Source organism: Eptatretus burgeri, chromosome 1, assembly GCF_056783735.1.
Source record: "Eptatretus burgeri isolate ZD-2024b chromosome 1, Ebu_testis_v1, whole genome shotgun sequence".
NCBI classification, from domain to species: domain Eukaryota; kingdom Metazoa; phylum Chordata; class Myxini; order Myxiniformes; family Myxinidae; genus Eptatretus; species Eptatretus burgeri.
The window spans coordinates 154,146,980-154,161,310 of record NC_140961.1 but is presented as its reverse complement, the minus strand read 5'-3'; positions in this window follow the sequence as shown (position 1 = coordinate 154,161,310).

The following is a 14,331-nucleotide window of genomic DNA, read 5'->3' as shown; positions in this document are numbered from 1 at the left end:
ACTAACAACATCGTAAGAATTTTCAAAACAGCCTTAGAACAGGCTCCCAGTGAAGACATGAGGGTTGTAATTCTTGCTTATCGAACTCCTGCTGGAGAGTATGAGAGAAGATACAACGCCCCACAAGTAAATGAAGTGGCCATCGTCATCATTGGGCAAGAATTCAATCGGCGTGACATCGTCATACACTGCAGAAATGACCAACTGCAGAGAATTAGTGAGACACACCGCTCCTATGATGCCCTGCAGTACCCATTGATTAACTGGGAAGGACAAGATGGCTATTGCTTCCAAATATGGCAGTTCAATCCCATGACTGGAATAATGAATGTTGGGAGAAAAGTATTTGCTAATGATAACGATGCATACAGAGTCATGCACAGGCAAAATAGATTCAATATTATTTTGCGTTGTCGCCAACTGTTTCACCAATATATAGTTGATATGTATGCAAAGATTGAGTCTGAACGACTACTTTTCATCAGAACTCATTAGCAGCAGTTACGCATGGCTGATTATATACATCTCCGTGATTCTCTAACCAATGAGGGCCATGCAAATGTTGGTCAATTAGTTATATTACCATCATCATTCACTGGTGGACCACTGAATATGGCAGAACGCACGCAAGATGCAATGACATATGTTCGAACTTTTGGAAGACCTGACCTTTTCATAACTTTAACCTGTAATCCTCAGTGGCCAGAAATTGTCAAAGAACTATGACCAGGACAAGTCGCACATGACCAACATGATGTAATAGCGAGAGTCTTTCAGAGGAAAGTCATTCTGTTGATAGATCTTATGACGGAGTTTAACATGTGTGGGTTTGTTTCTACCTAAATGTATACCATAGAATGGCAAAAACGTGGTCTTCCGCACGTATATCGCCTTTTTTGGCTCAGAGAAAAACTTAGACCCACCCAGATTGACTCACTCATTGGCGCTGAATTGCCCAACCCAGAAGAGCATCCGTTTTTGTATGCTATTGTGAAACGTCATATGATCCATGGTGGATGTGGGGTAATAAATCGCAAGGCACCCCGCATAAGAAATGGAAAATGTGGAAAGAGGTTCCCTCGAGAACTCCTCCACGAAACGCAGTCGGATAAAGATGGATATCCGTTGTATCGTAGGCGGGCACCTGATGATGGTGGATTTGAAACAATGGTTAAAGTTCACGGTATTCCTGAACCCGTCGTTGTTGATAAAAAAAATGGATAGGTCCATATATACCATTACTCTGGACTATTTTAAATGCCCATATCAACGTTGAGTACTGCAATTGTGTAAAAGCTATCAAATACAAATGCAAATCCATTCACAAGGGCAGTGATCAAGCCGTAGTAACCAATGAAAGAAACGACATCAACGAGGTTCAAAAATATGAAAATGGTCGAAATATATATGCAGCAATGACGCCATATGGAGGATATTGAAGTTTCCCATTACTGGCAGGTTTCCTCCAGTTATTCACCTGACAATTCACCTTGAGAACGGACAGAGAGTTTATTTTACAGATCAAAATGTCCAACAACGAGCGGAAGAACCTCCAATTTCTAACTTACTGACATTTTTCAAACTATGCGAAATGGATGACTTTGCTGGAACTCTACTGTATGCTCAGGTGCCAACGTATTTCACTTGGAATTCGAGTCAGAAACGTTGGAACAGGAGGAAGCAAGGTTCAGAAGTTCCCGGATATCCCGGTATTTACAAATCTGACGCATTGGGTCGAGTGTACACAGTACATTCCAACAATTTTGAGTGTTTCTGCGTCCGCCTCCTCCTGCATGTGAAACGAGGTCCAGTAAGTTTCATAGCCCTGAGAACAGTGGATGGGCAAATTTGCAGCACATTCCTTGAGGCTTGCAATCTCCTCGGACTCCTAGAAGACAATGCCCATTGGAACGCCACACTTGAAGAGGCAACTGTTTCTCAATCCCCATCGACCATGAGGTATCTATTTGCTATTATGATAACTGCGTGTGAGATGTCAGATCCCAAGAGCCTATGGGACATTCACAAAGAGGCCCTATTTGAGGAAGTAAAAAACTCTGAGGAGTCCAAAGAGAACATCCCCATGAGGATATCCAGTACACACCAGATATGTTCAATGAGGATCTGATATACATTGAAGATTTGGTATTATACATGAGCGGGAAAGATTTAACTAAGTGGGGACTTCCCTCTTCTAATAGGTCTGAAAGCGCAAACATCAGTAGAGAATGGTTCCGTGAAACAAACTACAATACAGATACTCTCGCAAAGTTTGTTTCTGACAATGAGCCGCTTCTGGTACAGGATCAGAGTAATGCATATCAACTGATTTCTGTAGCGGTTCAAGAGGGAAGTGGTGTGATATTTTTATTGGATTCCCCGGGTGGTACTGGCAAAACATTTGTCCTCAATATTTTGCTTGCTAAGATGAGGAGCCAGAAAAAGATCGCATGAGCCGTTGCTTCATCCGGTATAGCTGCAACACTACTTTCAGGTGGCCGCACAGCGAATTCTGCTTTCAAATTTCCTCTCGACTTAGCTACAATGGAATATCCGGTTTGTGGCATTGGCAAACAAACTGAAGCAGCAAAAGTGCTGAAGAATTGCGACCTCATAGTTTGGGATGAAGGTACAATGTCGCCTTACGATGCGTTCGAAGCATGAGATGGAACTATGCGAGATTTAAGAGGAGTAGACCTCCCTATAGGTGGAGTTACGCTGGTTATTTCTGGTGATTTCAGACAAACGTTACCTGTAGTACCCCGTAGCACTCCAGCTGATGATTTGAATGCCAGTATAAAATCTTCATACCTCTGGACATTTGTCCAAACTATCCATCTAACAACAAATATGAGGGTCAAATTATATGGTGATTTAGATGCTGGCAATTTCGTACAATTACTTCTCAAACTTGGAAATGGTGAAATCCCGAACACAAATTATGTAATATCTATTCCCGATGACTGTGGTACAATAGTTTCATCTCTGGAAGAATTAGAGGCTTATGTGTATCCCAATTTAGCGACTAATTACAAAAACATACAGTGGCTCTGTGAAAGAACAATCCTGGCTCCACTTAATGAAACAGTCCGTGTAATAAACCATCAGTTATTACAAGTAGTTCCAGGCGAATAACATAGTCACAAGTCTATTGACACAACACTGGATACTGAGCAAGCCATACATTATCCCACAGAATTTCTAAACTCATTGGAATTACCAGGATTGCCTCCGTACAATCTGTCGTTAAAAGTTGGATGCCCTATTATGTTATTACGTAATCTAGATGCACCAAAACTTTGCAACGGAACTAATCTGGTTGTGAAAAGACGACTACCACATGTTATTGAGGCCACTATCATGACAGGATGTGCGAAAGGAGATGTATTCATTCCACCAATTCCACTCATTCCATAAAATTCAACAATTGAATTTAAGAGACTACAATTTCCTGTATGCCTGTGCTTTGTGATCTCTATCAATAAGGCACAAGGACAGTCATTGAAAGTAGCAGGGCTGGAATTATCCACTCCTTGCTTTTCCCATGGTCAGCTATATGTGGGATGCTCCAGCGTGGGGTCATCGGAGGCTTTATACATATCGGCCCCAGAGGGGAAGACATCAAATATTGTTCATCCTCGAGCACTCCACTAAAATTATTGAGCTACTTCAGTTATTTCAAAAACGGGAATAGGATGTGCGATGAAGGAAATACATGTTGCTGGCGAAAAATAAATAAGATGGTGGGAAATTAAAAAAAATGGTGGTAGTGGTTAGTATATATACATATTACAGATATAAATATAATGGTGATGGTGAATGACGTATGTGTATAATATTTTATAATTAAATGGTTACGGGCTATGTAGATATTTTATTGAATGGTTATGGGCGTGGGTACGTTGTAACTTCGTATACATAATATAACATAATTTTTTATCAGGATAACAGACGTAAATAAATCAAATACGCTGGGCCAGGCTGGGTTATGCCCGACGTATAAATGAAGTTGCAAATGATGACATGAAACTAGCCTCACATTGTTGAGGCATTATGGTTTTTTTATCTGATGCGGCAATAAATCTTAACATTTTTGAACTCGAGTCTTCTGCATATAAAACATGGCGGGGAAAATATAATATTATAGTGGTGATGAAAAAAAATAATAATGGTGGCAGCCTCTACAATTTTACAATTTTCTGTGACATACTCCTTCAGACCCGCCATCATCCACTGGATTCCTGTGCGGAGCATGGGTTTCCCTGCTGTTCATATATATATATATATATATATATATATATATATATATATATATATATATATATATATATATATATATATATATATATTTATATATATATATATATATATATATATATATATATATTTATATATATATATATATATATATATATATATATATATTTATATATATCCAAATGAAACTGCTCTTCTGCTCAAGTGAAGTGGGCTTTGCTGCTGGCTCCTATTGTCTGATGGTAATTAATTAACTACTGGGAGGCGATGAAACAGACGCCTTGTTGTCTGAGGACGATTATATGAGATCATAAAACGGAATTTCATATTTTGAGAGTCTGGTTACTCAATGGTGAATGGAAGTTATAATCAAAGCAATAGGTTTGTGTCTCCATTCACTCAGCCTCTTCATATTTTGTCTTAACTTTGCTGTCACCTCCTTCTCATGGCCAGCCTCGTATTTCCAAACTGCAATCTTGATCTGAGCATGTCTATCTCCCCTTCCCTCCCAAAGTGGCCATGCCTCCAGTTCCCTTTCTCAAGCTTGCTGGCTCCCCACCCATTTACCCTTGCCAGATGTTTAGCTCTCCATATCTTGTCTTTTGCAGTCCAGAATAGCATAATGACAAATGCTCTTTGCATTTTGAGCAGAAAGAGGATTGTATGTGTTATTACTTGTCATGTTATCCTTTTTTTCCAAGCACATGATTTTTGTTATTTGTATTTGATGTGTGCTGCTAATAAATGGTTTCAGACTCTCAAAGAGAAGAACTTAATTTCTTCCACACAACCAAATTTGGCTTGGTGTTTTTGGAACATTTGTCTTGGTGAAAGACAAATGTCTTTGTCCATCTGCAGTAATGCAAATTATATAAAAGCCTCTTCATGAGCCTTCTAGGACAGCTAAAATACATGTTTAAAAGTGGCCAATTGCGGAAATATATTGTTGCGAATTCGCGCCCGCCGGCGTGCGGACGGCCGCGTCACTCGAATTGCGACCGTGTCGCCCACCGGACGGACAATTCAGTCGTGACCCTCCGGGAACTATCACCCGGAGCCAGTCACAGGTGGGCCTTTCGACCTCACCACAATCCTGCCAATCGGCCACCCACGTAGGATAGGGTTGTTCGCCAAACTCGACCTACCTAAGCACCCACGTGGATGGTAAACCGGGCGATCGTACCTCGCCGCAGGTCGACTCCGGACACGAACCGCTTAAGCGGTCCGTTCCGTGGTACAGTGATAACTGAGCGATGTTATCGTCGGCCTCGACGGTTCCGATTAATTACTGGGCGTATCAAGCCCACTACAAACCCTTTTCATGAAGCATGATGGAGGGTCAATAAAGAAAAGACGAAGCGAAACAGGAAAACAGTTCACACAAAGCACATTTATTTCCCGGCACACGGAAAGCACATATACAGCCAACCAGTCAAAATGCACATATAGCAACCAACAGAAAAGCAACAACGATGCAGTTACTACCGACTATGCGCACACATGGCAACACTTATACAGTTCTACTTTACAGACGGCGCCAACACACATTTACTCAAAAGCAAAGGAAAGAAGCCACCCTCATAGACAAGAGGCCAGACAGGCCTGTAGGCCAATTGTGCGCATGGCCTGGAGGAGCGGCCAGGCCCGCGAGACTGGGGGGGGGGGTCCTACCCGCATCCTCGTGACGCGTTGGCAGACGAGCCGCAGATGTGGCCGCGTGGCTGTGCCCCGACTCCGTGCTCCTTGGCGGGTTTCGTTGGCACGACGTTTGGAGTGGGGTGGGAATGGGGCCCCCTTTTTGCACTATCTCAGCGCGGGGGAAAGGGGGAATTGTTGATGCCCTGGGGGAGGGAGATGGCTGGCTGGCTTGGCTCCCGCGACGAAAGATCCCACACCACGGCCTCGTCGCCGACCGCCGTCCTTCTTGCCTCGGACACGAGCTCCTTTGCCTCTTCCCGCAACTCTTCTCAGCCGACTCCAGAACCCAACTCGAAGACACACCGATCACTTCGCCACCCAACTCGACTCACTCTCCACCCGACCCGACTCGCATCTGCACCCGACTCGACTCACTTCGCCACCCGACTCGACTCACTCTCCACCCGACTCGACTCACTCTCCACTCGACTCGACTGACTTAATTCGCCTTGCGCTCGCCTTCTTAGAGGCCGGCAGGAGCAGTTAATATGCAAATATCCGGATCAGGATGACCTTGGGGGCGGAGCCACGCTCGCCTATTGGTCGGAGGAAAGGGGGCGTGAATCTCCCCTGATCCTAGAATTTGCATATATCGATTTCACACAGACGCGCCTGGAGGCGGGGCCAAGCCGCCCCGCGCTTGCTAAGTGGATGGAGTAAAAGTGGGCGCGTCGCGTTCCTGATCCGAATTTTCCCTCGGAAAGGCCGCTATTTGCGCTCGCGGCTCGGTGCGTTCGACACAAATCGCCGAACGGGCCCAAGACAGCCCGACGCTCAGTGTTCACAGGTGGTGCGAGAATGGCCGTAGAAGGAGAGAGGTGAAGGTGGTGGAGGGTTTTCGGTGGTGGTTTGATGGTTATGGTGCCGTTTGGGAATGGCGGTGATGCGATGATGTGGGATTGAGTTGTGAAGGTGAAGTTCGTGGCTGTTGGCATTGTTGTTGTTGTCTGAGGGTTGGAGCGTGGTTGGTTCAAAATAAAGATAGAACAGAAAAAATGCCTATCTCAAAACGTCGCAGCCCGGATGAATCACATAAATTCCCTCTATACAACGGGTTTGGGGCTAACTACACATGTACTTAGAGATATCTCACCTACGGGCCCTGAATGGTGTAATGCGAATTTCCACAGCCGTAACAATATGTTAATATGAATTAGAAGGGCATACCCGTTGTATTGGAGTATGTTCCTTCACCACAGGAAATGCAGTCAAAGCAACAGAAAGGTTCCCCTTTTTGTCTGACTTTCCGTGTACTCGGTTTGCAAGGATTACTGCAAACAGACCTTGGAACCTGTTAAATAAATTAATGCTTTCATGAACATGAGAATTTAACTTTTACTTTTCAATGTGGTGAAAATTATTGATGGATAAACTTACAAATGGAATTTGCCATCAAACTCATACACAACAACTGTTCATGTGTATGTGTGTGCAGACATATTAATACATATCACATACGACTGAAGAAGTACTTTCCTTGCATGTTCCGTCATTCCATAAGATCGTTTTGTTGGAAAGGTGGAGTTGCTTCTCTGGAGGTCCCGATGACTTAAAATCACCAACAACTTTAAACTGCACTTGACCATTCACATCGAGTTGCCAGTTAATCAATTCATATGAGTTTCCAGATGGATCTCCATTTTTATCAAAGTTCACCAAATCACCAAGGTTGTTGATAAATTCAACATTCCTGAGATAAAACAAAAGCTAAAACATGTGTGAATGTAAACATTGATAAGGAAGTACACTTCATCAGGAATATAATACAATGCCTGCATGATATCGTCTGTGATAAACTTTCATGTATTCATTGATATACTTAAGCTTCATGTTACCTTTCCAGATAATTACATAGTTTTAAACAATATAACTAATACATGTCAAATCATGATCACTATTCGCAGATGTATGTTTTTAAAAAAGCAAATGTAATAGAGGACATGGATAATTGTTTCCAATGGAATCCTCTCAATGGCAGCATATTATAGATGTTCAATTAATATTTTGTGAGGAGGGGGATCAATGCCATTATTCACTCAGACTGAGTACAATGCTTAAAGAGGAAATCCACTTCTACATTCCCCACTTTTGTCTTTCATGGACAATATTATGTCTCTTTACAATTAACTGAAAATACAGAGCTCCTCCATGAGCATTTCTGTTTCTGTGCATCAATCTCCAAGCACAAATCACAAAGCTGAGCCTCTTGGCTGTAGTCATTCCTCTCGATGAAATGTAGTCATTCCTCTCCAGACAAGCTGGGAGGCTTTATGTGGTTATGTGGCTAGGCCTGCTTTAGGCCATTGCACTCGGACATCTCCACACACCTGGTGCAATCTCGTCTTTCTCTATGCACATGGGCAGAGGGTTCATGGAATAAGGCTGATAAGTGCATCAAGGATAACATTTGTCCATACTCACATACCCTATTCAAGACACTGACCTATGGATTCTCAATCACAACTTTTCACAATTCAATCAATTTCACATTGAGATCAAGATCCTTATAAGGAGGTGTTTGTTGAGAAACCATTACAGATGTAGCTTTTCTCTTAAAGCAGGAGGCAAATGGTGAGGGTAATATCATAGCATTACAATTAAAAAAGTTCTATGATAACAAGTAATATCAGTCAGTTGTTTCAAAAAGGAGGATTTGCTGCAGTTTTCTGTCCCATTCTCAAAGTCACAATATTTGCTTGTTTACGCTCACTCATATTTCTCCTTTTCAAATGGAACACATTACTTCATCAAACACCTCCCCTTTGACACCATTACCTTTCAGGGCTGGAGCTTTGACTTCCTTTCATATAATCATTTCTTTAACCAAATAGAGATCTCATAAATATTTGTTTATGTTTTTAGTTTTGGGAATAACTTCATATATTTACCAGTATAAATGGTGGCAGTAGCCCATTAAAACCCCCAACCCCATTTATATCATTACTTATACATTAAACCCATAAGTTAATGTACAGTGGGGAGAACAAGTATTTGATACACTGCCGATTTTGCAGGTTTTCCCACTTACAAAGCATGTAGAGGTCTGTATTTTTTTTATCATAGGTACACTTCAACTGTGAAAGATGGAATCTAAAACAAAAATCCTGAAAATCACATTGTATAATTTTAAAATAATTAATTTGCATTTTATTGCATGAAATAAGTATTTGATACATCATAAAAACAGAACTTAAAATTTGGAACAGAAACCTTTGTTTGCAATTACAGAGATCAGATGTTTCCTGTAGTTCTTAACCATGTTTGCACAGACTGCAGCAGGGATTTAAGCCCACTCCTCCATACAGATCTTCTCCAGATCCTTCAGGTTTCGGGGCTGTCGCTTGGCAACACAGACTTTCAGCTCCCTCCAAAGATTTTCTATTGGCTTCAGGTCTGGAGACTGGCTAGGCCACTCCAGGACCTTGAGATGCTTCTTACGGAGCCACTCCTTAGTTTGCCTGGCTGTGTTTCGGGTCGTTGTCATGCTGGAAGACCCAGCCACGCCCCATCTTCAATGCTCTTGTTGAGGGAAGGAGGTTGTTGGCCAAGATCTCGCGATACATGGCCCCATCCATCCTCCCCTCAATACGGTGCAGTCGTCCTGTCCCCTTTGCATAAAAGCATCCTCAAAGAATGATGTTTCCACCTCCATGCTCCATGGTTGGGATGGTGTTCTTGGGATTTTACTCATCCTTCTTCTTCCTCCAAACACAGCAAGTGGAGTTTCAACCAAAACCTCTATGTTGGTCTCATCAGACCACATGACCCTCTCCCATTCCTCCTCTGGATCATCCAGATGGTCATTGGCAAACTTCAGATGGGCCTGGACATGCGCTGGCTTGAGCAGAGGGACCTTGCGTGCGCTGCAAGATTTTAATCCATGACGGCGTAGTGTGTTACTTATGGTTTTCTTTGATACTGTGGTCCCAGCTCTCTTCAGGTCATTGACCAGGTCCTGCCGTGTCGTTCTGGGCTGATCCCTCACCTTTCTCATGATAATTGAGGCTCCACGAGGTGAGATCTTGTATGGAGCCCAGACCTAGGGAGATTGACTGTTATCTTGAACTTCTTTCATTTTCTAATAATTGCGCCAACAGTTGTTGCCTTTTCACCAAGATGCTTGCCTATTGCCCTGTAGCCCATCCCAGCCTTGTGCAAGTCTACAATTTTGTCCCTGATGTCCTTAGACAGCTCTCTGGTCTTTAACATTGTGGAGAGGTTGGAGTCTGATTGATTTAGTGTGGACAGCTGTCTTTTATGCAGATAACAAGTTAAAACAGGTGCAGTTAATACAGGTAATGAGTGGAGAATGGGAGGGCTTCTTAAAGATAAAACTAACAGGTCTGTGAGAGCTGGAATTCTTACTGGTTGGGAGGTGATCAAATACTTATTTAATGCAATAAAATGCAAATTAATTATTTAAAAATCATACAATGTGATTTTCAGGATTTTTGTTTTAGATTCCGTCTTTCACAGTTGAAGTGTACCTGTGATAAAAATTACAGACCTCTACGTGTTTTGTAAGTGGGAAAACCTGCAAAATCGGCAGTGTATCAAATACTTGTTCTCCCCACTGTATGTATTTCATCACTTATTATATATCTTTTATCATAAAATGCTGTTTGAGCTTTCTTACTAACATTCTCTGAGAATATTTAATGTTGATAATTTTCAATAAGATGAATCTCTCCATAAACATCTTTTCTTTTCCATATACACTCAAAGTAATATTCAAAGTGCATAGTCTCCTTTCATACACTTCTTTGGACCTTCGAGTTTCTTTTCACATTTTAATTCATTTAACCCCCATTTAATTCATTTAATTCAGAAAAAAGTATCAAAAAAGAAAAACCTTATGGATGAAGCTTCAGAAAGAAATGAGAAGACAATCAGCAATAAGCAAGGAGAAATTTGTATTTTTTTCAACAACTATAAAGATGGAAATGTTGATGAAATATAGGATGTTAACATATCATGTGAAATGACATTTCATTTGGAAGTAGGTAAGGATGATATTTAAAGTTACCTTTAGTATAAAAAAAAATGTAGTATTGAATCACTTAATGAAAAAAAGTACATGGATACAGATGGTGATGTTTTTTCTCATAATTAGAAATGAGTCATTATTCAAGTGAAGATTTTGGGGATTATGATTGTGATGGTAGTATCTCTATTGGGACAGTAGACAGTTATGATACTGAGAGTTTGTGTTCAAATTATCGTTATGAAAGTATATTTCTAGATGATTGTGAAAGCACCAATGAAAGTACCGAAGATCATAGTGAAGATGAGTTACATTTTGAAGTAGAATTTAACGACATAAATGTGAACAGAATACCAGATCTTGAGTCTTTTGAATCCCCAAATTTTCCAGATGACATATTTGAGATTTGTCCTGCACATGTTGGAGTGGGATTAAAGACAGAGTCAAAATCCTATAAACAATTTACATTCTGTGATTATCTTTTAATTAATGAAAATAAGAAATATATTAAAAGGAACATTACCGTTTCAAAATTACACCAAAAATGAATTACTTTCCAAGATTAATATGAGAGATGAAGGTCAAGTATGAGGGTGATAACACACCTTATCTAACAAAAGAGACTGACCAAATGAGGGTAATGTTTAATGGATTGATGTTATTTATTATTCATGATTGTCATTTTCAGGGAAATATTAACAAATGATATTGCATAAATATAATAATGGAATATCTTAAAATTAAAACTGAACTCAGGATAAAACAGTTTCGAAAAAGCCTACAAAAAATTTAAAAATTATTTTCTAAGTACATAAATGAATGATTTTTTTTTACCCTTTTGGGAAAAGAACATAAAATATAACAACTATAAAAAATCTTCCAAATTCATTGAGATGTCTCATATTTGGTTCAAGCAGATATAGGAAAACCTGCCTGCTTTTATAGATGCTCTCTCACTCCCACCTTTTTAGATTTTGATCATTTAATAATTTTCCCGAAGTCAAGTTTTCAACCTGAGTATCAACTACTCTCACAAGGTTTTAATGCAGGTCGTCAAAAAGAAAACATAATTGTTTTATTTAACATCAAAACAAATGAAATGATTATAACATTGAAGAAATAATACAACTATTTTGTGATGCACAGAAATGTAGAAAGAAATCAAAACCTATAACTGGTATTCTTAGTGATAATACGGACGATCAATATTCACCCCAAGATTTAGATGAATCAAAAAAGAATCTTAATATGGATACAAACAAACACGACATAATAGTGACTGAAGCTTTTCGTGCTGCAATCTTCACGGTGAAAATCACATCAACTGATAGAGGAAGTGAAGGAGCATGCTTTATATGCAGGTCTCAATAAGGTAGATGCTGATAAGTTCAACTAATTATATTGGTTGACGAAGATTCATAAGGCGAATATCCCTCCTGACCGATACTGTCAATGGTGCGATCGGCACAACATCAACTTGCCAAGTGGTTGGGAGAGGTACTGCAACCACTATTGGATTCACCTTCTCATTTTGTGGTTAAGGATTCCTTCACATTTGCAGAATCAATTAGAGCTAAAACACTGACAAGTGAGGACAAAATAATGGCATCCTTTGATATTAAAAGCTTGTTCACGAATGTACCATTGACGGAGATGATTGAGATATGCGCACATTTGCTGTATCACACTGTTCTGGAACAACCGATGATCTTGGAACACGTCTTCATGGAATTAATTAACACAGCAATAACGGAGGTGGAATTCAGTTTTAACAACATGATGTATGTTCAAATGGACAGTGTGGCCATGGGTTCTCCATTAATCCCATCTCTTGCAAATATACGTGTAGGCTATCATGAAATAAAGAAACTGACTGGTTGGCAAGGGGTCGATTCCCCCATCGTATACTATCGGTATGTTGATGACATTTTTGCTTTGTTTGAGTCTCGGATGGCATGTGACAATTTTCAGCATGGCTCAACACTCTCCATCCAGCGCTGAAGTTTACCACGGAGCTGGAATCGTCAAACACGTTACCGTTTTTGGACGTGTTGGTTGATAGATCCAACCTTGGTTTCACAACATTCGTCAACTGGAAGCCGACTTTCACAGGGCAGTATACTTGGTGGGACTCTTACAGCTCCAGGAGAAGCAAAATTGCCTTAATAAATATCCTTGTTAACAGAGCACAGAGGATTTGTTCACCTTGTAATCTTTCTGCTGAAATTGACAAAATAATGAATATACTCGGTGAGAATGGTTATCCTGAGCATATAGTTAAGAGATACTTACAAAAGTTTCTAAACATGACAAAAGAACGGAAGATTTTTTCCGGACAAATGTCCAGTATATATCAGGATGCCCTGAAAAGGGAAATCATCACGAAAGTTTGAAGCACAAATCAAACATATTGTGTCCAACACGTTTCTGGCTGTGCAACCCTGAGTAATCTTTAGCTATCACCATTTGCTGACGTCAGTCAACAAGGATGTGCTACCCACCTCACATACCAGCAATGTTATTTATGAGTTTAAGTGCCGATGTGAAGCTCAGTACGTGGGCCACACAACACTAAGATTGGCTGATCAGATCAAACAATACATCCCCTTGGTGTTTCAAAGAAAGATTGTGAGGGTTAGAACACAACCAGTGCGAGCATGTAGAAATATCCAGCAACCACCGGCCACTGTACCTGCTTCATCTGCCATTGCACAGCACCTGGTTGCCAACCCCATATATGCAGAACAGTACAATGCAGATATGTTCAGGATATTCAGCCAAGCTCGGAGCTCGTTTCATTTACCTATGTTGGAGGCAACCTTCATCCTTACCACCGATCCAATATTATGTCGTCAAAAGGAATTTGTATGATCTCTGTGTCTCTTTCAGCATGAAATATCATGGGAAGTACGGTAACAAATGGTGAATGGACCTTAGGGGAAACCATCCCCCCTCTCTGCAGGATGTGGTTGAAAACGTCAGTCATCAACGAGCTCTGCTCCACACAATGGGAGCTTGAGGTGAAGATGATGAGCCGACCAATGGGCGTTCGGAATAATCGTGACGTCATTACGGTTGAACCGATCAGCGTCTACCTTTTTGAGACCTGCGTATAATGCATGCGCCTTCACTTGCTGCGATTTTACCCTGAAGAGTGCAGCACGAAAAGCTTCTTTCACTATTACGTCATGTTTGTTTGTATCCATATTAAAGTTCTGTATTACCAAACATCTGTTTAAAAAAGAATCTCGTCATCTTTGATGATTGTGTTGAAGAGATAAACTAAACTATTATGAATAGATACTACACTTGAGGGAGACATTCTTTTTGTAATTGTATTTATCTTACTCAATCATACTTTCAACTGCCGCGTTGCTTGATAAGAAATAATA